This window comes from Hibiscus syriacus, unplaced genomic scaffold (assembly GCF_006381635.1).
Source record: "Hibiscus syriacus cultivar Baekdansim isolate YM2019G1 unplaced genomic scaffold, ASM638163v2 tig00116989_pilon, whole genome shotgun sequence".
NCBI lineage: Eukaryota > Viridiplantae > Streptophyta > Magnoliopsida > Malvales > Malvaceae > Hibiscus > Hibiscus syriacus.
Window position 1 is genome coordinate 8,155,625 of NW_024063508.1, and position 25,542 is coordinate 8,181,166.

The window sequence follows — 25,542 nt, forward strand, 5'->3', positions numbered from 1 at the left end:
TGTAAGTAATCAGTATTCCTACTTCTTCATTACTTTACCAAAAAGAAATATGTACATACAGAGATGCCATACATTAGATTTCAGAATTATTGAAAGTTATATTGAATTTTTAATTTTAACAATCAAATTGATTATATATTTTATTTTTATCACAACAATCATTTACTGTTAACATTTGATTGAAGGGCTAATAAGATAATTTAATAAAATTATTATAATTACACATTTGATTTTCATCATTTATATATTCTATCAATTTGATCATATTTTTGATTTAATTCAATAAATTTAATTATGTAATAAGATGGTGACATGGTTGATTGGAGAAAAAAGTTATTGAATCAAATAAATTAAAATTAAGAAGAAGAAAAATCTTCCAATCGGCTCATATCACCATATGATTAAATGATTAAATTTATTGAATTAAAAATGTATGAGTATTAAGAATCAAATGTATAATTATACAAATTTAATTATCGCATTAGCTCTTCCATCAAATTTTAATGATATGTGACTTCTTGATATCATTTAAATAATTATATTGTTTGATTGTTAAAATTAAAAAATCTATGTACAAATTATAATTCCTATCAACTCAACATAGTTTAGTGGTCACAAGTGTCTTGGTTTTCTTTTCTTCATTTAAATTTTCTTATTTTTCTTATGTTGAGGATTGTAGAACTAATTTGTTTTTGTTTTCATTATATGTTTTCGATGATGAACATCAAGCAAATTTGTTCTTTCAAGATTACACTAGATATTGATCGTTCAATTTGGCTCTCTGTACTTATTGTTTCTTTCTTTAATGAATTTTGAGATCTTTATTTAATTTGAACCTTAGCAGATCTTCGGATTGGGATGGGAATTCGAGGTGATTTTGAAAAAGTTCACCTAAAATTAAACAATAATTAAATAACATAAAATCAACGCATTTAACATAAAGACGTATGGTTAAAATAATGTTTATAACTCTAAAAAATTTAAATTAAAGAAGACCATAATCTAAGTTTTTTTTATATAAATTTTAAATCTAATATTATCGGGAAGGGAGAGGAAGAAGAATTCTAAGGAAAGGAAGGAGAATGCTTCTAATAGATGCAGAATTCATAACCTAAAGAAATACGAGAAAACACATATGAATAATTTCACCAACAAATCAAATGTGCTCGACTATAATCTAAGTTAAATCCAGTTTATAAAAACTCAAAAGATACGTATACGTTGCATTACGTAACAACTCAAAAGATAAGTATAAATTGCATCAAACAACAACCCAAAAGAAACGTATATATTGTGTTACGTAACAACTCAAAAATACGTATAAATTGCGTTAAACAACTCAAAAAATACGTGTAAATATTAAATAGCATTAAAATAACTCAAAAAATTGCATTAAATAACAACTTAAAAGGAACAAATAAATTGAATTGAATAACAACTTAAAAGAAACGTATAAATTCCATTAAAACTATAGATGAACATCTCCATTCATTAAGAAGGAACTATAATGTAGAGTAAATCTAAAATACGAGAAATTGTAGTAATGTTGTTTGGTACGATGCTCAACTTATCATAATTACCACACTTTTGTTCCCATTACAGTAACTACAATAATGAAAGAATGTTTCTGAATCCGATCCAAACCCGACACTATTTTCCGAGAATTCGACAATTTTTTATAAACTAAAGAATGAAACTTGTTTACAAAGATAAAGATTTAGGACTGCTATAAAATTAAATATTATAAATACGAAATAATATCATAATATTTCCGAAAAAAGAGAAGAAATTGCTTCTCAAGTACAAAATCAATCAGGAATTTGTAAACCAGGCACAACCAAACCTGCATCCGGATCCACTGACAGATTCAACCCGTGCCATGTTTATTATCCATCACATCACCTGCACAATAAGTTTTAAAACATTCCATGTAAGAACCCTGAAAGAGTTTTCAGTTCTCATTTCTTTAGAGGTCAATGTTCTTGTTCATTCGTTTATTATAATTTATACTACTCGGACTTTTTCAGCACATTCCAAGAGCCCTTTTCATGTAGAGGAAGGTTAGGAAAATATTTTCAACTTGAGTTTACTAGCAAAACTGCAGCAGAATACATGTACAATTCGTTGGTAAGATCACTTTTCATGCCTGCAATTTCTTAAAATGAATAAAAGTTGCAAGGGTATGTCAACGATCACCTTGAGCATGTCGCGGAACATATCTTCGATCAAATTTTTACGCTGTACCCCATAGAACTTTTCTGCAATTTCTTCCAGCAGCTGAACAATCAGGGTTATGTTAGAACACAATACATGTAATGATGAACGATTACCTTAAGCCTAAGCGATAATAAAATCAATGAATAAAAACCACTTAGCACCTCATTGAACGCGGGTTTTCGATCAATGCTATCGTTGTACTGCACTCTCATTGCAGTAAAAAGAGCCAAAGTCTCTTTTTTCAACCTGCAGACAAAAAAATCTAAGAACAATTGTCAATGTTCAAATTACTAGACATGGATTAAGGTTGCCTGCCGCTTAGCTGAAAACTGTAAGTTATAACGCCTCTAGATAATTACCCCGTAAATATTATTGTTCTAGTTTATCACTAACTCTAGCCTAATTTTAGAAAAGGATAAAGCTAGCTAGGACTCATGTACATAACTTAAATAAAACTCTATTGTAGCTGTTCAATATTGAGAATCAGGGTGAATAAAATTGATCTTCTTCACCAGAAAATATATTTTTTACATGGTATCAGTTTAGGTTAGATCCTATCTCGCCATATCCCGGCCACGACGATCTTTCCAACCTTTTTCGAGGTTGTTTCTGAGGCTGCGTCCTCTGTCCCTCACACAACCCAGTCGACTTTTCTACTTCCATCACAGTCATCGCTTGAATGGTAATAACTACATTCCCTTGTCTCAATCGATTCGGTTATACATCACGGGTCGACAGAAACAACAATATATCTCGAAACATATGTCGATTGCAGACTCTACTGATCCTAATTATGATACTTGATTGTGTGATAACACCATGATTATGTCATGGTTACTTATTAATTCCATGGTTCTCGAAGTAGGGGAAAACTTTATGCTATATAATGCCGCCTCTAAAATTTGGCATGCTGCGCGGGAAACTTATTCTAAACTAAACAATTCTGTTGCTTTGTTTGGGATTGAGTGTCAGATTAATGAGTTGGTCAGTGTGTTGCTCAGTATTTCACTCATTTGTCTCGATTGTAGTAGCAACTTGATCTGTTTGAATCCCATGACTGACATTGTGGATAGAATTCCAAACTCATCAAACAATTGATTGAGAAACAACATTTGTTCCGATTCTTGTTTGGTTTGATGGCGGATCAAGATGCAGTTCATGGGCGTATTTTAGATGTTAAACCTCTTTCGTCGCTCAGGGAAGTTTTTCTGAAGTTCACCGAGAGGAGAGCAGGCGTACTCTCATGCGTCTTACTCCTGCAGTTGAAGGCTCGGCTCTTCTTGTACACTTACCCATTATTCTTGCCCTAAGAAAGGTTGGGCATTATCGTGATAAATGTTGGAAACTCCATGGGCGGCCAGCGGACTGGAGGTCTTCCAAATAGACGTCCCAGCGTGAAAATCAGGACCATTCTGTTACGGTCGATACTTCCAGCTATAGTTATATAGTAGGCAGTAGATGGAGGAGCTGAAACAACTGTTTGGTCAGTTGAATTCTTCTTCCGAACCCAAGCATGCATGTACTTTGTGTTAAGGTAGCCTCTCTTTCGCTCCATTGTCTTCTTCACCTACTTTTACTTCGTGGATTATTGATTTTGGGGCTAGCAATCATATTGCAGGGAATTTCAAACCGTTTTAGAATTTTCACCAATCAATCTCTTCTTATAATGTTTGAACTACTGATGGTTCGATTTCGGCTATTGATGACAGTGACACTGTTCAGATAAACCCGCATATTGTTTTACACTATTCTCTATGTTTTGAATTTGGCTTGCAATCTTCTTTTTGTTAGTAAATTATCTGCCGAATTATTTTGCTCTACCCATTTTAACTCTGATATTTGTGAATTCAGAATTTGAGCTCAAGGAAGATAATTGGAAGTGCTAGGCTTTGTGGTGGACTTCACATTCTTGAAGAATCTCCTCCAGTTCAAATCCGAGCCAACTCTAGTGTTTTGTCTCCTCTTGTTTCGATCTCCCCATCACTTACTAAGGTTTCGGTCGATATCTTTTTATGGCATTTTAGGTTAGGTCATCCAAATTTTTTTTATCTATCAAAATTGTTCCCATGCTATTCATTAATAAAAATCCTTCATCTTTTTCTTGTAGTATTTGTCACTTTGTCAAACAAACCAGAATTACATACCACTCTTCTCCATATCATTCTTCCAAATATTTTGCTATTGTCCACGATGACATTTAGGGTCCTTCTCATTTCAAAATTTTAAATGGAGTTCGTCGGTTGGTTTCATTTATTGATGATCATTCTCATACTACATGGAGTTTTCTCATGCACAATAAATCTGAGGTTGGTGATATTTTTAAGTACTTCCATAAAATGGTAGAAAACAAATTTCAAAGTTCTATTGGGATTTTTAAGCCTAATAATGATAGTGAATATTTTTCTCGCACAACATTAGGATATTTCTTTCAGGAAAAAAGGATTACATATCTCATTTCTTGTGTCAATTTACCTCAACAAAAAAGGGTCGTGGAGCATAAAAAATGACACCTTTTTTAGGTTACCAGATCCCTTCATTTTTCTACAAATATTCATATGTATCATTGAGGTCAGGCTTTCTTAACTGCTATTTATCTCATTAACCATATGCCTAGTAAGGTTCTTAAATTTTGGTGTTAACGCGATGTTTTACCCAATTTTTCCCACATTTTAAACCTTTGACTACTGGTGTTTCTATTCGCGTTTTTAGTTGCATTGTATGTGTTCATGACCACAACAACTCTAAGTCTAAACTAGATCCTAAAATAATTCGGTGCATCTTTATTTGATACTTTCTCATCAAAAGGTTTATCGGTGTTACTGTCCTGATACTAAGGTTTTTTCTTTTACGAATGTCAACTTTATTGAATTTAAACTTTTTCTATAAGTCTGAAATCTTGGAGGAGCGCATGAGTGAGTTTGAATTTCAACATTTTTTTTATTAATTTTGAACTTTCAGACACCTTATTTCCTTTCGAAGCTACCAAAATTCAGCCAACTGTTGACATCTCCAAAACACCTAATCTTCAAAATGAATAGACCTAAACCAAAACATAAACCCTATGAATTCTCCAAGAACACTGAGGCGATTATCTCACAAAATGAAAGATAGCATTTTCTTGTGTACAAACGAAGGCCAAAACACATCCCACCAATCTCCACGGAGCGTATGTACTGCCAAGAACCGAAACCATGTTTGAATTCCTGGGACAATGGAGAAGGTTATCGGAGTATACCTAGTAAATTGGATGTCTTGGTAGATACTAGTAGGTTACCGATTGCTCAAAAACGGGAGTGCGAGGATATACAATTCATCCTACTAATAAATTTATTGCTTATAGTAAACTAATGTCTAGTTTGAAGAGTTTTGCAGCTAAAGTAGATAGAATTTGCATTCCAAACATAGTAGAAAAAACATTAAAAAGTGCAAAGTAGAAGAAGGCACTGGAAGAAGAACTTTTGGCACCTGAAAGCAACAAAACCTGAATTATTGTCGATCTTCCTAAAGACAAGAAACCAACAAGTGTGCAAACTATTGAAGTCTCTATATAGACTAAAACAATCTACTAGGGCTTGGTTTGACATGTTCATTAAGGTACTTTGCGAGACGACTACAAATAGTGTCAATCTGATCACACTCTATTTATAAAGACTGCGTTAAACAAGAAAATGACAATCGCAATTGTCTATGCTGATGATATCATCATCACAGAGACTAGGTGGAGATAGAGAGATTGAAGGCGTTGCTAGCAATAGAGTTTGAAACCAAGGATTTGGGGACTTGCAATATTTTTCTGGGCATGGAAGTGGTGAGATCAAGAGAGGAAATTGTTATCAACCAAATGAAGTATATACTAGACTTGTTTTGTGAGACTGAAGTGATTGGTTGTAAACCTTTGAAAACTCTCATGGAAGCGAATTTGAAGTTACGTAAGGAAGGTGGTCCCTTAAATAAAGACCCATATCAAAGGTTGGTGGGTAAGCTCATTTATCTATCACTAACTAGGCCAGACATAGTTGTTTTGTCAGCATTGTAAGCCATTACATGAATGATCTTGGAGAAGAACATTTAGAGGTTGTGGATCGAATCTTGAGATATTTAAAAATGACAACATGACACAAATTAATTTTCAAAAAAACATGAAGATACAACAATAAAGATGTTTTCTCATATTCTAGTTAGGTTGGAGAGTTAACGGATAGGAGGTTGAATAAGGGCTATTGTTCATTCGTTTGGGGAAACTTGGTGACTTGGAGGAGCAATAAACAAACCGTAGTTTCCAAAGTAGTGCTAAATAAGAGTTTAGGGTGATGCCACTTAAGATTTGAGCATTTATTTGGTTACAAAGGCTTTTAACTGAGTTAGAGGTGTGCACTAGGAATTATTTTGAACTTCAAAGTGACAGCAAGTTAGCCATAAGTATCGCTAAGAATCCAGTTCATCACGAGAGAATAAAACATGTAGATATCGAAAAACATGTTATTCCCAAGAAGGTGAATGGTGGAACAATAAGACTAAATTATGTCTCTTCTAAAAATCAGCAAGCAGATATCCTGATCAAGGCACTTCCAAGGGTTACTTTCGATGAGATCACATCCAAGCTAGCTTTTTGTAATATTTACTCCACAGCTTGAAGGGAAGTATAAGTTACAACGTCTCTAGATAATTATCCTATGAATATTATTGTTCTAGTTTATCATTAACTCTAGCCTATTTTTAGATAAAGATAAAGTTAACTTAGCTAGGACCCTTATACATAAATTGTATAAAACTCAACTGTACTTATTTAATATTGAGACTCATGGTGAATAAAATTGATCATCTTCACCACTAAACCTATTTTCTACAAAATCAAGCCATTATTTTAACTGAAAGTAAATCATTTGTAAGTAACATTCACCGTTACAATTCTATGGTTTTTATAGCTCCCCTAATCAAAACAGAAAACATTTAGAGTATAGTTAGATCAGATCAAGTCCGATTATACTCGGTAAATTTTATTTAATACCAAGGAAACACAACTCAAACACATAAACCTTGCAAAGTATACTTGTAAGTTTGTAACTGATTGGAATTTGAAAATTAGTTTACATTAGGATAAAATGTATCCTAAGTTTAAATAAGTGGTTAGTTTAGTGTAGGATAAATTCTATCCTAAGTTTAAATTAAGAGTTGTTTTCGTTTAAACTAACCGAGTTTACTTAAACTTAGGATAGAGTTTATCCTAATCTAAACTAATTTTCAAATTACAATCAGTTGCAACTTACATTACTAGCATGTAACTCAATGAAATAAACTTGGCAGCTTAATCCCCAACCCTTCCCATAAACCATCCTGAAACTTTATCCATATTGTCCCACACTATGTTATTTGGATTTGAGTGTTAGTATCAAATACGAGAATGTGTCTAACATGGCTAAATGCAGATTTTTCTAAATTTTTTATGTATTCAAAATATCTTTAAAAGTCACATTCGGTAGATAACTAAATGAAAATATGAAAGAATTTTTCTACAATAGAGAAGTTTTATTCTCTGATTTATTAGTCGAACATAGAAGGTTAGGCCTATTGAAATAGGCAGCTTACAAAAGCAATAGTCTTACTCTAAATACAATCTTAGAGTCCTATTAGGGGTTAACCTACTTAGACAGAAATCAGTCAAAACTTCTACTCAAATAAGACAGAGAACAAATTTAATAAGTAATAAAATACTAAATACCAAGTCTCTAAGACTTACATAATTACATTCTACACTCCCCTCAAACCGGAGAATATACATTGTATAATCTCAGCTCAGATATGAGTTTACAAAAGTCAGCTCTTTGAAGAGCTTTGGTGAGGATATTAATTAGTTGCATCTGAGTTTGCTGATAGATTCAGTGCAACAGTTTGAGGATATCCATTGCCTAAATTTCAAAAAGTTGGAATTAAATTCAATGCAACAGATCTAATCACTAGAAAGTTTGCTGATAGATGTAAGATTGCATACTAATCGAGGAACATAAAGGAAAGGGGAAAGAGAGCTGCTTTTCCAGTTGAATGGTTCCAATCCCCTTCACTTTTGAGAGGGCTCCATACGTTGTTTTGAAATTGGAAATTTTATATTATGAACTAAAATTTGAAACATGTTGATACCACTTGTCATATAATCTGGGGCTCTAGAATATACTATTGACGGTGTTGAGGTTCTGTTGTCAGAAATATTTGAAAAGGACAGTACCTTGAGGTGCCATGAAGCTTGTGTGTTGATCATTAGGTGTCGATGTTTCCCCAGAAAAAATTGTAGTGCCTCAATCTGTTCTTTATTGAAGAGTTTTGTATCATTGGTAACATCAGCCAGATTTGCTTGGTTGTCCTTGTTTTGCCTTGCCCTATTTGGTTTCCAGTCAATCAGTTTAACAATGCAATTTCCAGCACTACTCTCTCACATGACCTGATTTTTGACAATGATCACACCATGGTCTTCCCTTCCTTTATTTGGCACTCTGAAATGATGCATGTGTGTACAAGGCAAACACAATTGCCATTGTTGATCCATCTGGTTCTACCAACATTAATCTTTTGCTTTCTTCTCGATGAACTGCTACAAACACTTCTTGGATTGAGGGCAAGGGTTTACTACCCAATATTTTTCCCCTTTAAGTTCTTTGTTGAAACCAAAAAGGAATTGAAAAATCCTTTTTTGGGCAGTGATCTTTATGCATAACACTACATCATCAGCGCACTTCCAAGAATTAGTATCAAATAAATCAATTTTCCATCAATACCTTGTCACAGTGTTGCAACACTGATTATAGTCATGCGTTCTTGTCATAAATCATGGAGTTTTTGAGTTTTAGAGAAGACAAAAATTCTCTATTTTTTATTCACTTACTTACAAAACTAGAATTCTCTCTAATTTATAGAATTCTAGAGAACAATCCTAGGTACAGTAAACTTCTCTACAAAACTGATTTAGAGATAAGAATTTAGATTTGGATTTCAAACAAACTAGCTGATAGATATTTAGGAATCTATAATCTACACTCCCCTCAAGATGATGAGTATACAATGTAGAGTCTCAGCTTGGATGTGAGCTGATTAAAGGTGGTTCTTGGAAGTGCCTTGGTGAGTACATCAACTAGCTGTTAGCGAGTGGAAACAAAGAAAGGTTTAACTGTTCCATTAGTAACCTTCTCGGAAAAGAAATGACGGTCTAGCTCCACATGTTTTTCCTTATAATAATGCACCGGATTCTTGGCAATACTAGTCACTGATTGCTTGTCACAGTTGAGTTCAAAGTCTGCAGTATGATTCAACTTCAGTTCTGCCAACAATCTTTGTATCTGAATTCCTTCACAAATCCCTTGTGCCAAAGCTCGAAACTCAGCCTCTGCACTGCTTCTTGACACCACAGATTATTTTTTACTCCTTGTTATGGAATGAGAGAAATAGAGAAAGATACGAGAAAAGGAGAGAATTTAGAGAAGAAAATAGTCATTCATTCATTGCATAAGGAAATTCCTGATTACACAGCAGGTATTTATTTAGTTACAAGCTAGTACAAGGAATCTAACAATGCCAGCTGACATTCCTTCTAACAACTTATAACTGAATAATTCATTCTTATCTTCTTTCTCCTTGCAGGATATTGGGCCACATAACCTGTGTTGCTTCAACTCGTCCTGGGCTAGAGACTTGGGCTGATCTAACACTGACTGGACCGGTTACACGGGTGACTCCAATTCAGAGGGTAAGTACCTCATGCCCCTTTCTCGTGTTTCAATCCCTAAATCCCCTTTTCAATTCCCTCAATCCCTAACCCTTGACTTCTGATTTCCCCAATTCCTTCTTTTCGTCCACTCTCATCTCTTCTGACTGTGACAATACCCGCCGTTGGAATCGATCCTTGTCCCCAAGGATCAAATCCTGGAAACTGGCCTCGAAGAACAATATCATCTTCCCATGTATCACTGGTGTCATCGAGGTCTATCCAGTGTACCAACAACTGTGTTACAGGTTTGTTTTATCGATTCATTATTCTTCTTCCCATATCCTTATACGGCTCTAATCGAATATGACCATCATCGTCCATGGCAGGAGAGTCCGTTGAAGAGACTGTTGAATCACTAACGTGTATCTTCAGGATGCTCACATGAAAAATTGGATGCAATCGGAAAAAATCTGGTAAGTCCAATCGATACGCGACCTCGCCAATTTTCGCAATAATTTTGTAAGATCCGTAGTATATTGCTGCTAACTTTAAATTTTTTTGCAGGACAATGGATGTCTTCCTGTAGGGCCGCAATCTTAGGTATTCTTCTTTTCCCCTTTGAAACTGTCGTTCACTTCGATTTTTTTCAGTATGTTGTTTAATTATGTTCTGCAACATATCTGGGACCATATGCATTGTGAATTCTGAACACCATAGCAGAGTAGGTTGTTTATCAGAATTTACCTTCACTTCATACCACACCTCATTAGTGTGTTGTGAAACTTCGCTCTTCCCAATAGCTCGGCAGGGTTCGTGGAGTGGTAGATGTAAGCTTAGAGCACTCAAAAATATTAAATTCTGACTAGTATAGAAACTGAAACAATAGTCTTCTAAAGCTTTGTAGTTCACCAAGTTTCCATTGTAACCAACCTCAATAGACCCAAACTTATACCCCACATATTCCGTTAGATTAGTAAACATATTCCAAATAGGTTGAGTTTCATTTGTAAGCTCCCAATCCCAGTACCTCTCCACAACCTTCTCACGGTTTTCTGACCACCAAGATTCTGCTTGTTGCTCTCCAAATCTTCTCCAGCTGAACCGCACACGTTTAAGATCTCTAGTTCCATCCTGCAGTGCTACAAGAGTTATGTAGACTCCAGGCTTATCCTTTTCAATCCAGTCAGCCTCAGCTTGACCGCCATTAGTTACTGATGCAGAATTTCTGCATTTCGTACTATTTTCGCTCTCCCTGAAAAATCCAGATTCTCTTTCATCATAGTAATCCACAAGTTTCACAAAATTCATCATGTCAGGGCAAATAGTCTTCTTGAAGTTCTCAATTCGCCTATGGCCTTGAAATGCCTTTGTCATATTTCCGTCATAAGTATATACAATTACATCACTCTGAAGGGCAACAACAGAGTCTAAACCGGCCAACATGTTCTGATGGTTCTTGAAAGGATTCAACTCCTCATCTGTTGCCAAGGAGGAATGAGAAAAGATGTTAGGGAAATCCTCCTTAAGAGGCTCCATACTTCCATTTCCATAAGCTTCACCATCTACTAAGTAAATCCGAGTACTTGGTGGGAAACCCAATACTCTGAGCAAGAGAAAAGTCTCCCTAGGGGTCAGTGAACAGCCATCGAGCAATCTTCTCTCTGTACCATTAATCTCATTCTCCTTCCAATGGCCGACTTTATGACGCATCCTACTTAGTTCATTATCTTCTTCTATTGTCAAGCTATGACTGCAGCCAGTAAATGCAAGCATATCCATCTCGTATCTCAAATGTAGAGCAAGATAAGGGCTTCCATTTTGGCGCATTCTAGAAATCAACGTAATTCCAAGTTCTTCACTTGCAATTGAATATTTCAGTGCCTTGTAGTTCACCCAGCACCTCAGTTTTTTTATGGAACTTGAGATACCATTATTGGCAAGCCGAGAATCAGTGTGTATAAAATAGATTGCTTTTTGCTGCTTCAGCAATGGTAGGACCTCTGCCTTATAATAGCTAACCTTAGACCAGGATATATGCATTTTGTTAAATGGCTCAATTCCAGTATACTCGGGTGGTATTGCCTCAACTATATGGACATCGTCCTTCAGGGTTTCAATGAAGTATTGCCAGTCAAACAGATCTTTAAAGCCACTGGAAGTTAGAGCTGTGATGTGATATGCTCCACAGGCATTTTCTTCAATATATTCCCCTGATGTTGTCAACCCAACTGTTAAGCCATGCCTATAAGCAACTTTGTGAAAATTGTAATCAATTAATGCTAGAACACACGTGGGCTTAATCCGGGTTTCTTTGTCTCCATGTCCAAGACGATTTTTGTCCCCATCCCCCATGTGAATAATTTTCCTGAGGAAACACTAGTAGTAGATTGAGTGACAATAACCTCAACAACTGTAGAAGTATGCCATACTCCACATGCCACCGCAATTGTAGCAGTATCTAAGACAACCTTTCTTTGAAAATCAGTAAAGTCTACATGAATTCCAATGCAACAATCTACCCTAGTTGTATTCAGATTCTTCTCAATTAAAAAGTCATTCGAATTCATCAAAGCATATTTCCACATCAAAAGACCTTCATGAGTGCAAGGTACATATGGAACATCAGATTTTTCAATCTTTGCATCATGATTTACTCTTTTATTGACCATAGAAACAAGTTTGTCCTTAGCTCTCCATCCTGTGTCATAATAAGTGGCAGTTTTCTTTCCCAATTTTTCCAGAATCTTTATTCCATCAGTCTTAAGGAGGTTAGGAGTACTTACTTGAGCATTCTCTGAAATGGTTTGCTCTTGTTCCTCGATGTCCACTAGATTTTTCCACGAAATCAATTTGCTAAGCCCACTCAGACTAACATTTTGTTGTAGTCGTGAATCAATTTTTATGGTTCCAGTAATGGATGGAATTGCATCAAATGCTCTTGTTGACAATTTATCAAGCACTTGATACCTATCATTTGTATCTTCTATTGCCATATGTAACATCTGCTTAATTTCTGGGCTATTTTGGACTTGCTCCTCCGTCCTCCTTGTCAAAATCCCCAATATCTGCTCCATGTAGCTTTGAGTCGTTGCCATCCTAGACTCCAACAAACTGATACGCTTATCTTGTGCCTCCCACCACTTGGGAGGGTTGGTTTCATCATTTACTTGCTGCACTGTTTTCTTTAAATCCTCAATCTACTTTTTGATGGCAGAGATATCAGTAGATCCAACCATGGTTTGGTTCTTCTTTTGCATATCCAGTCTGCAATTTGCCAGGAAATGATGGCTCTGAATACCAATTTGTTATGGAATGAGAGAAATAGAGAAAGATACGAGAAAATGAGAGAATTTAGAGAAGAAAATAGTCATTCATTCATTGCATAAGGAAATTCCTGATTACACAGCAGGTATTTATTTAGTAACAAGCTGGTACAGGGAATCTAACAATGCCAGCTGGCATTCCTTCTAACAACTTATAACTGACTAATTCATTCTTATCTTCTTTCTCCTTGCAGGATATTGGGCCACATAACCTGTGTTGCTTCAACTCGTCCTGGGCTAGAGACTTGGGCTGATCTAACACTGACTGGACCGGTTACACGGGTGACTCCAATTCAGAGGGTAAGTACCTCATGCCCCTTTCTCGTGTTTCAATCCCTAAATCCCCTTTTCAATTCCCTCAATCCCTAACCCTTGACTTCTGATTTCCCCAATTCCTTCTTCTCGTCCACTCTCATCTCTTCTGACTGTGACACTCCTCCATGTCACCAAATTACCCCAAACCCGAGCACAATAACCGCTAGTGGACATCTGGATGTAAGTTCTCCAGCCCATCTCGCATCTGTGAACACCTCCACTTTCCTGCTTGTATTTTTGGCAAAAAACATTCCATGACCATGTGACATTTTCAAGTACAGTAAGATCCTGACCACTGCTTCTATATGCTCCTCTTTAGGATCATTCATAAATTAACTAACGAAACTAGTTGAGAATGCAATGTCCGACCTTGTAAGTGATAAATAAATAAGCTTACCTACCAACCGTTGATAGTATCCCTTGTCAACCAAAAGTCAAATGCCACCAGTTCTAAATTTTAAGTTGTGCTCCATAGGTGTCTCGACAGGTTTACAGCTCATCATACTAGTTGTTGCTAACAAATCCAAAACATACTTTCTCTTATTGATCACAATTCTATTGCTTGTTCTGTCCACTTTTGTACCAAGAAAATATCTTAAGGAACCAAGGTCCTTAGTTTTACACTCTTTTACCAATAATTCTTTCAGCTTCGCAATTTCAAGAGAATCATCGCATGTGATGACTATATCATCAACATATACTATTAAAATAGCCTTCTTGTTTTCCAAAGAAATTTTCACAAATAAAGTGTGGTCAACTTGGCATTGTAGATAGCCAAATTTCAGAATTGCTTTGGTGAATCTATCGAACCAAGCTCGTGGTGATTGTTTGAGGCCATATAGGGATTCTAGGAGTTTACATACCTGACCTGAATTAGAATTCAAACATAAACCAGGCGGTCTCTGCATGTACACTTCCTCCTCCAAAGTCCCATTAAGAAAAGCATTTTTTAACATCAAGCTGATGAAGCAGCCAATCCTAATTTGCAGCAAGGGAAAACAAGATGCGAACAATGTTAAGTTTTACAACCGGGGAAAATGTCTCTTGATAATCAATCTCGTATGACTGAGTGAATCCTCTTGCCACCAGTCTAGCCTTGAATCGTTCAATGCTCCTATCAATATTATATTTACCAGTAAATAAACATTTGCAACTTACAACCTTCTTTTCCCGGAGGTAGATAGTCATAACCCAAGTCTTGTTTGCCTCTAACACATTAATCTCCTCTTCAACAACCTGCTTCCACCTAGGACACTTTATGGTTTCCTCCATAGATTTAGGAATAGAGACTATCAACTTTGGCAGTAAAGGCATTGAATGAAGGCATTAGCTTCCCATAAGTCATATACTTCTGTATTGGATAACGAGTACAACTCTTAATACCTTTCCTCTGAGCAATAGGTAAGTCAGATGTATCAATTAAAGGAGCAATATTTTCACCATTCAAGGATCTCATACCTTCATCATCATTCAAGGACAATGGAACTGGATTAAGCTCTTGAACAATCCTAAATTGTGTAGTGTATCGTGGAATAAGCATTCTTTTCTACCTCATATAGACACTAAGTTCCATTGTTTCAGGCTGAGTTACTGAAGGAAAGATTTCGAGTATAGAAGAAGGAATTGAAGAAATAGTTTCAGATAAAGGAGCAAGTATCGATTATTGTAAAGATGCAGGTGGAATGGAAAAAGAAGTACCTGGAACATCAAGAGGTAATTGAATCTTCTGAGGCTGAAATTCATCCCAACTCCCCCTGAATTTCATAATTGAAAAAATATGGTTGAAACTCATGAAAGGTTGAAGATTCTGATGTCGCAATGTTGGTTGAAATATTCTTTGTGGCCGCTGTCGTTGTGGTTTCCAATCAGCAGGCCTGCAATAGAGTTTATAGCAAATTTCCTTTATATGACCAACTCGTCGACAGTGTTCACACCACGTCTTATCTGGTCTGGGGTTTTTAAGAGTAGTCGCATGTGTGAAATAAGCATAAGCATCAAGCGGCGAAGGTTCAACCTTACATCAGTGCCCATTGACTTTCCTCTCTACGATCCTCAAAAAACACCTCAACAATGGAAGGAAGTGGCTTGGTGATGAGAATTCGGCCATGAACAACATCTAAACTTTTATGTAAGCCATTCAGAAACTGAAAAATTCATTTATGGTTGACTAACTTTTTGTAGACTGCTGCATCAGTCACAATTCCACTCATTAGTTTCATACAAATCTATTAGCTGCAAATTCCTGTTCGAAGTGTTACGTATTGAGTAACACTCATATTGGCTTACTTGAGATCGGAAGCTTTACTCTCGATCCCAAACAACTCAGAAATATTATCTGCGCTTGAATACGTTTCTTTGACAGCACACCAGATTTCATGTGATGTTTCATAGTATTGAGTAACACTCAGATCGTCTTACTTGAGATCGGAAGCTTTACTCTAGATCTGAAACAAGTTAGAAATATTATATGCGCTTGAATGCGTTTCTTTAACAGCACACCAGATTTCATGGAGTTAGAAATTTTCTTCAATCCCAGGAGACATGGTGTTCACTAACCATGACATTACCAGGCTATTTTCTTGAAGCCATTTTTCATATCCTGAATCGGTTTCAGCAGGTTTAACAACCCCGCCTGGTTCTGCCTCTGCCCTTAATGTACATCTTGACTGATTGGTAACTGTCGTAACCGGTTTTCGCCCGGGCACGAATTTTTACTTGGCGGAAAAATTAAAATGAATAAATAAATAATTTTGATTTAAAATAAAATATTTTGGGAGTCGCCATTGACCCTTTTGGTTAGGTAGGTCAAATACCTAAAAATAATCTTTTAAAATAGTTTTTAAGAAAACATAATTTAAAAGATAAACTGATCTGCGTATAACCAAAGAATTTTAGTAAAGAAGGGATTCGTGGTCGATTACGTTTAGGGAATGATTAACACCCCTATAACGCCCAAAATTGATACTCATTAATTATAATTTGTCTCTATTATTGGATATTAAAAATTTAAAAATTTATTTAATTCATAATCTTGTTATTTCAAATTAATATAATTTTAAGAATATATATATATATATATATATATATATAATAAATAAGATATTTATATATTTAGAAATATCAAAAAATGACTTCTAGGTGCTTTAATACAACTCATTTCTTAATATTAAAAAATAAATAAATATTAAAATTTGAACAAATATATATATATATATATATATATATATATGACTAATATGAAAATAATAATAAAACAATAATTAAGTAATCTTAAACATATCAAAAGTAATAATAAAATAATATTGCAAATAAATAACGATCAAAATAAAAGAAATTAAAATTATAGTATTAAAATGTAAAATAATTAAACTTAGTGCTTTAATTAGAAATATCACAAGATCTAGAGACCTATAGTGTAATTTAGCCATAAATATTAACAGGTGATTAAAACATAAATTAATAAAATTATAGGGTTAAATCATGACATTTAGCCTAAATATTTAAACATAGATATGCGGTGACTAAATTATAAATAAAATTAAATTCGAATACTGAATTAAAATATATGAAAACTTATTATAATGACTAAATTATAATAAAGAAAAATTAAAATATATAATTAAAATGTATGAAAATTAATTTTAATGACCAAATTACATAGATACAAACATAGAGGGTTTGCAGCTATGATTTGACCATGCGAGAAATTACACATAGACCCCTCCCCAAAACGACGTCGTTTGGGGAGGGGTATATAAACTCCGGCCCTCTTGGGCCATTTCCCTTTTTTATTCTTTTCTGGCTTCTCTCTCTTAGAGAGAGATGCTCTCCTTTCTCTCTTAAATTCTCTAGTCGAGTTCCGGCCGGCCACCATCGACGGTGGCTGGAAATTACCAAAAACACCTAAAACCTAGATCTGACCGTCCTAAGGTCGAATCCGACCTCTATTTTCCCTAAAATGCCCTGGAATTTCGTATATCTAAATTTTTTACCTTAGAACTTTCAATTCCACGGTGGCAGATGGATGCTACGGTGAGTCTCTTTTCCTCTCTTCTTTTGTTTATTTGTTGTTCGGTGGTTGTTTACTCTCGGTTTGGCTAGTATCTTCTTCCTCTATGTTGCTTTTGGTTATTGTCCTTTCTCGGCTCTCTCTGTTCTTTTTGTTTGCAGGTAAGTTGAAGATTTATAGTCTCGGTGATACTCTCGTCGGACCGTGTAAGGATGGTGTCTTTCGGTGAGTTACCAAACTATGTGGTGACTCACCATAACGTTGACATGGGTGGCCATCTGGCCTTCTGGAGGTTTCGTCGAAGGCGTCGGCGTGGCATCGAGCGTCGGCAGTGGGGCGTTGGACCACCTGGCAGTGGAGTGTCGGCAGCGTGTAGATGTGGGGCGGCTGGAATCTTCTCAGCGGCGATGTGGCCCTAAGGTATCATAACATAGGGTTTCGTCTGGAAGGCTCTGGGCCGTTGGATCTGGATCTAACGGCTGTTAATTGATGACGGCTGGAGAAGATGTTATAACCCTAGGAGGGTATCCTAGACCGGGTTAAGGGTCTGGACTAGGTTGTAATTAGGTCACTGTTGTAATTGGGATCCGATTTTGGGCTTGTAATATGTAATAATAATATTTATTATTAATAATAAAAAATATAATAATTATTATAATAATATTATAACAATTATAATAATTATAATAAAAATAAAACGGGCAAAAAATTTAGTGTTTACAGCTACCCCTCTTTGTACATTCTTTTGTTAACAAGAATAGGGCAAAGACGAAAAGACAATAAATATTTTTGTAGTTGACTTCTCTTGATTAAGATGAAAATGTTGAACAAGTTCTTCTTATTATGAACTCTTCTATTTTTGCACTAGGGATGATAATCTATCTTCTTATGTGATGTAATTTATCAAAAAATTTGAACAAGTTTTTCTTATTATGAACTTCTTCTTCATCTTCAGATGAGTCATTCTCAATATGAACTCCTTCTGGAAATGTTGATCCTCAAAAGAGGGGTTGTTAATTCAGCTTCATATGTGATGAATTTAAGACAAGGTTGAACAAGTTCTTCTCATTATGAACTTCTTCTTCCTATTCAGATGAGTTCTTCTCATTACGAACTTTCTCTAAAAATGTTGATCCTCAAGAGAGGTTCTTCTTTCATTCAACTCCATAGGTGATGAATAAAGCTATGGTCAAACAAGTTCTTATTATTATGAACTTCTTCTTCCTCTTCAGATAAGTTCTTCTCATTATGAACTTTATCTGGAAATGTTGGTGTTGATCTATCTTCTTCTGTGATAGAGTCAAGCAAAAGGTTGAACAATTTCTTCTCATTATGAACTTTTTCTTCATCTTCAGATGAGTTCTTCTCATTATGAACTTCCTCTAGAAAAGTTGATCCATCGAGTGATGAATTCAAGAAAAAGGTTGAACAAATTCTTCTCATTATGAATTTCTTCTTCCTTCTTCAGATGAGTTCTTCTCATTATGAACTCTACCCGGCAATGTTGATCCATCAAGTGATGAATTCAAGCAAAAGGTTGAACAAGTTCTTCTCATTATGAACTTCTTCTTCCTTCTTCAGATGAGTTCTTCTCATTATGAACTCTACCTGACATGTTGATCTATTGAGTGATGGATTCGAATCTTTGCTAAAATCTTTGAAATTCCTGTCAAATATTCAATATAGATAAAATGAATGAAAATTCCCCTATTTTTGCAAATGCCTAAATACGATGCATGATTTTTTTTACTTTAAAGTGGCAAACTTGGTCTTCCTTCACTTGGTCAAAATGTCATTTCAAGCTAGCATTTCTGATTTGGAAGAGCAATCTTTGTGTCTTCTTTGTTTCATTTGCGTTAAAGTTTCAGAAGAAATGTTTCATTCACAAAATACTTGTTGCAATCAAAATTATGACCTTGTTGCCCCATCTTATCATGGATAACACCGACTTTCTTTGCTTGGACTTGTGTAGAAATCCAAAAAATCTTTCTTCTTTGAAAATGGAATATATCATCTTTAAAGAGAGAATCTATCATCTTTGAAGAATGTAGATGTAGATATGCCTGACTTAGCAGGGATTAATTAGGAGAGTAGAGTCTGTTCTGGTTTGACTCTTGAAACACATCATAAGGAAGATTTATCCTAATTCCTTTCATGTCTCCACATATAATTGGATCTTGAACAAGGCAGCTTGGACCATATCATGTCAAGATGGTTAACAACAACTTGTCGTTCAACATTAGTTGGCTCCACTAGTTTCTTGTTGCTAAAATTTCTGCTTCCCTTCTGTGAAAATAAATCTTCATCATATCTCACTTCAAAGCTTGGTGTTGAATAAGACAGACTTCATCTTGGATCTATAAATGGAAATGCCATATGATTGCAACATTGGTTCAACACCATAATTATTGGTTCGTAAAACACTTGACAACAGATTCATCATTTCCTGTGGCTTCTACTTAGATGTTCGTAAAACATTTGACAACACATTCAACTAGCTGTGACTTCTGTATAGATTTCTGGTCAGGGAAGCTCTTTCATAGCGTTCAAAACTTTTGTATGATGTCACAAGACCGTTTGAGAACAAAACTTAATGGGAATATAAGTGAATAAGAGATGCCCACTGATCTTGATATCATTTTGAGCAAGGGTAAGTGTGATACCGATCACGTTTTCTTCCGTAATGAGCATTGTAGGAAGTAGAATCACATCAACTATAAGAGCCATGTACATAAGGGAGTTCATGGAATTCTTGTTGATAAACCAAATAGATGAAAACTCAGTTCACCCTGATTGGCAATGATAACCACAGTAACAACGGGAATAAGGGTAATATACATAAGTCAAGCCTTCCTTTTCAATGTCATCTAGTAGGCAAAAACTGAGGTGGAAAACGGCTTCGTAGCCTCAACAACATGATTGAAACTAACCTCCAGAGACCTCAAAGAAAGATTTTTAATCATCACCGACACATAAAAGATCAAAGTCAAAGTTGAGATCTTGATGAACTGAACTCTGAATCAAATGGTCTACATGGGGACCATCTTTATCCATGCAACTGTGGTGTAGCTTAACAAAGAACACGCTGTCATGTGACACATGGTTAAGAAGATTGGGTATTTGAAACCATACTTGTTGAGTAACTATTTGTTCAACACCAGGACATTGATGTAACTGTTTGATGAACGAAGCAATTATGTATAGTTAGTTCCACTGTCATTGTTTCACCATTTTCATTCTTCATATCTTTTTGTCTCATTGGAAATATTTTCTCAAGTCAATGATATTTCCCTAAGATGATATGGGTCTTCAACATGCCCTAACATTTGCTAATACAGACGTTCAAAATGCACCAACATTCCTAATTCTGATTAAAAGGGCTTTCAGCATGCCCCAGCATTTGCTGATACAAATGTTCAAAATGAGTCAATATTCTTGATTCTGATTGAAAAGGGCTTTCAGCCTGCCCCAGTATTTGCTGATACAAATGTTCAAAATGCATTAATATTCCAACTTCTGATTGAAATGAGCTTTCAGCATGCCTCAGCATTTGCTTCTTGTTGATGTGAGCTTTCAAAATACCCCAAATATTCATATTGACATGGGCCTTCAGAATGCCCCATATGAATCATTATGTTTGAAATGGGCTTTCAAGATGTCCTGCATGGATCTGTCTGAATTGGGCCTTCAAAATGCCCTCAACCTTCAACCTTCTAAACTGTAAGGCTTGCTTTTAATGTTTGTTTGATTTCAATATCATGATCCCCACGAGGTCCAATTTTGACAATGTAATGTTGTGGGTACTTGCGGCTTTATTCATGCCTCAAATTTGTTTATCTTGAATATTCTCATTCTGGTGTCAGTAAATAGCAGTTGTCAAGTAATTTAAGGAATTATCTTACTGTTGTCACAAACTTAACATATGATTAATCTTTTTGACAGAAATGTCTGACATATGCGTCTTTTCTGAATGAGGTGCCTATTTTTTTAGATTTGGAGGGATCTAGTCGGACAGAGTGGTATAAATCGCTTGGTAATTCATTCCAGGCCGACACAGTGAACCTTGTTTTCAGTGAAGGCTATTTCTGGAATATACTTTTCTCTGATTATGAAGTGATCTTTCAGGATGATTTCACAGATATTGATAGTTCTACTGATACCGAGGAAATCCTGAATTCTGATTCTTATGAGGATAATAAACTGTTATACTTAACGAAAATGGGGTACTAAGAGGTTGAGGCTTCAATAGCCATGGAGATGTGGTCTGGATTCATCAATTGCAGAGTTAACAGATTTTATATGTGTTGCTCAAATGGCTAAGGCTGCTGACACACTTCTTCCTGTAGAACATAGGAAGTCATTATGCAATGATCCCAATTACAAGAAAATACGAAACTCAGGCTATGATTTTTGGAAAAGGAAGAAGCAGAGGAAGCTTGAAAAGAAGATTCTTAATGAAGACAATCATACAATTCATCTTCCAAATCTAATGATTGGTTTTGGGGTTTCTATCGCACCAGATCAGATAACTCAAAGAACACTTCCAGAAGATACAAATGGGCCTCTTTATTTCTACTATTAGAACGTGGAACTTGCTCCAGTTGGTGTTTGGACCAAAATGTCACAGTACTTATACGATGTAGAGCCAGAATTTGTAGATTCGAAGTATTTTTGTGCTACTACATGGAAAAGGGGATATATTCATAATCTTCCAATTGGGAACAAATTTCCTCTTATTCCGCTTCCTCCATGCACAATACATGATGCTTTTCTATTGACAAAGAAATGGTGGCCTCTTAGGATCCAAAAACAAAGTTAAACGGTTTACAAACACGTACAGGAAGTGCCAAATTGATAGAAAGGATCCGTAAGGTTCTTGAAACTTATGACGATGAGCCACCTTCGAGTGTCCAGAAGTATGTTCTTGATGAGTGCTGAAAATGGAATCTGGTATGGGTTGGAAGGAATAAAGTTGTTCCTTTTGAACCTGATGAGGTGAAAATGCTTCTAGGTTTCCCTAAAAACCATACAAGAGGAGGAGGATCTGCTAGAGACGTTCCCCGGTGGTATCAATGTCCTGTCTCTTTTCTCTGGGATCAGTGGTACAGAGGTTGCCTTCTACTGTCTTGGTATACCTTTGAAAAAAGATGCGCAAGAACTTAATGGTGATCGGTTGGAGCAATTGATGAGTAGATTTGGCAGATTCGAATTTGTTGTCGATGGCATCCCATGTAACAACCTTATTGGAAGCAATAAACATCATCAGGATGAACTAGAATATTTTTGTTAGACCCTTTTCTTGAAATGGCTGCTACAATGACTGCCTCTTCTGCTGCTTCAAGATATACACCTACATATCCCACTCTTCCCGAACCATGGAAAGGTTTAGTTGATAGTAAAACTGGTTATCTCTACTTTTGGAATCCTGTAACCAATGTTACCCCATATGAAAGGTCTACAAGTGTAGAATCTATTACAATGTCTTATTTTGTGCCTATAAGTTCTCAATTTCATGTTCAGCAATCTTCTTAAGGATATAATGGATATAATCCTGAAAAGGAAAATGATTGACATTGAAGAGGCAATAATGATGTATCAAGACTTGATCTAGCATCATGGTATAACCAGAGAGCATGTGATGGACTTGTTCATTCCCATAATACACCTTAATGGGACTTATAGCTCTGTAATGTAGTCTTCTAGAGACAATGGATTGATGGCTGGGGAAGTAACTTGTCTGGTGATGCTTATCGCCCTTAGCATGAGATAAATGATAATCTTGAATTGCTAATAATGTCACAGGAGATCGTTACAAGTTTAATTCTCCAGACTTTCTGGCTTCTTGGACCACTGGCTTTTAAGAAAGTGAAATGCTTCATCATTTTGGCATCGTTTTTCTACAATAAGAGTAGAATAAACAACAATCTGCTTCAAGGACCTTCCTCATTTGAGACTGTCCTCTTTGAAAATATTTTTTTCCCTTTATTTATCAAAGAATGAAAGAATTTTGTAAAATATTGCCCCTTATAGGTTCATAATAGAATCAAATCATAAGCATGAATTCAATGAATATCAAATAAATCAACTACTCTTGTAAATCATTCAAAAAGCATAGTCCTATGACAAATGTCAAAATTATTGACTGATTTAAGGTGTAGGTTGATTATGGTAAAGTAAGGTCTCTCAGGTTGGTCCAGGATATATGTATATTTGAACTTTCACTATCTTGAGGAAATGGTTGTTATGCTCATCTCATAGAGATACTTCTTGGTTCCATAATCTCAGGAACGTCTTTGGGATGTGTGGTGCTTCATCAAGAGCTTAAGATTGTCTCTTATGTCGTTGTTGCACCATTCGATATTCGAGCCGCATTTTCATGTTTTCAACTCGAATCCTCCTTTGGTTTCAAGATGTTATTTAAAATTTTACATCTTGAACCCCCCTTTTATCATTTTCATATCATGCATTAAAGATTTAAAAAAATAATTTTTGCAAATAAAAATCAATCCTGAGAAGTAAAATGAAATTTGAAGATAGTCTCTTTCACATAAAAATCCATGTATGATTAAAATGGAATTTTTAGGTACGTAATGTAGGCCAAGGCTCAGGGTTATGAAAGAAAGGGATAAAAAGGCCCAAACAAGTGTTTAAGGGTAATTGAACCAAGGATCAATTCATTTTGATGCCTTCAATCTTGTCTTGCTTGACTTGGATCTGCTTTGCTGGGGATTTTTCCATCAGATTCATTCATCTCTAGCATTTCTTGTGTTTCTTGTTGAATATGAATTTTTGAACTTATTGCACTTGATCAACCTTGTAGCTTGAGGCTCAATGAGTAACCAATCTTGATTCAATTTTTCCTTTTTTTCTTTCTTTCTTTTTTTTCCTTTTTCCTTATCCTTTTTTCCTTTCCTTTTTTTTGATGATGAATGAATATAGGACTTCAATTTCTTTGAGAACCTCTTTTTCCTCTTGAATTTCAAAAATTCTTTCGTTATTCTTGACTGGATTGATCTTCAAGCACTTTGTATTTGACCTACTTTGTAGTTCAAACTCTCTTAATTTCATGAAGATTTTCCTTCGTAATAAAAATGGTTTGACAATATGTATTTCTGTGAGTAGATATCCTTCTTTTTACTCCCCAATATGGAGGGTGATCCTTGGTTAAGGTTGAATCAAAAAAAAATATTATAGGCTCAAAAGGGGACAACAAGGGATATATATATATATATATATATATATATATATATATATATATATATATATATACACATATATTTGAAAAGATAAATGAAACAATGTCGTTCGTCATCTCTTACACAGAAGCCTTTATAAAAAGAGGTATCCCCAGGGGGATGAATATTCAAGATTAATCTTTATTTACATGAAAACAATGTAATTAATACATGATATATTTATCTAAATCAATGTTTTTCCCTCTTCTTTGTGTATATCCCAATCACTCGAAATTATCTTCTATAAGTTGATCCATGATGCCTCATATCGTCTCTTCTTGCAGGAAGATTTACGGATAATTTTAAAGTTTGGTTATTTTGAGGTCTTTTGGTTTATGATGGTTTTGTATTTGGAATGACAAATGCGTGATTTTTTAAGTCAGGTATATGATAGAAGGTAATGAACCAATCAACTCTATCGAAGAAGGTAAACATATGGATTTGGTGTCTCAAAAATAGGTAAAGACATGACTTCAGAGTCTTAGATAAATGTATGGTTAAGATTTGGTTTTTGTAAGGGTCAAGTAATTGGCATTGGATGGAATATGAAATGTATAATTTTACCACTTGCCAAAGATCTATAATTCTTGAAAAAGAATATTTAATCTACTTGATACTCAAAAATTTCAAGATTAAAATTTAATTCCTTGCTCATAACCATAAAAGCAACACAAGTTTATTTATCACAACAAGACAGAGAAAGGAACAAAAACAAATTCAAACAAGATGCTGAAAATAGAAAGTAGTACA

At 35.2% G+C, this 25,542-nt stretch overlaps 1 pseudogene; it reads right to left on the minus strand.

The window, feature by feature from the left end:
• Window positions 1-1,689: 1,689 nt before the first annotated feature.
• The window catches only part of LOC120193157, a 37,448-nt pseudogene continuing 13,595 nt past the window's right edge, over window positions 1,690-25,542 (minus strand).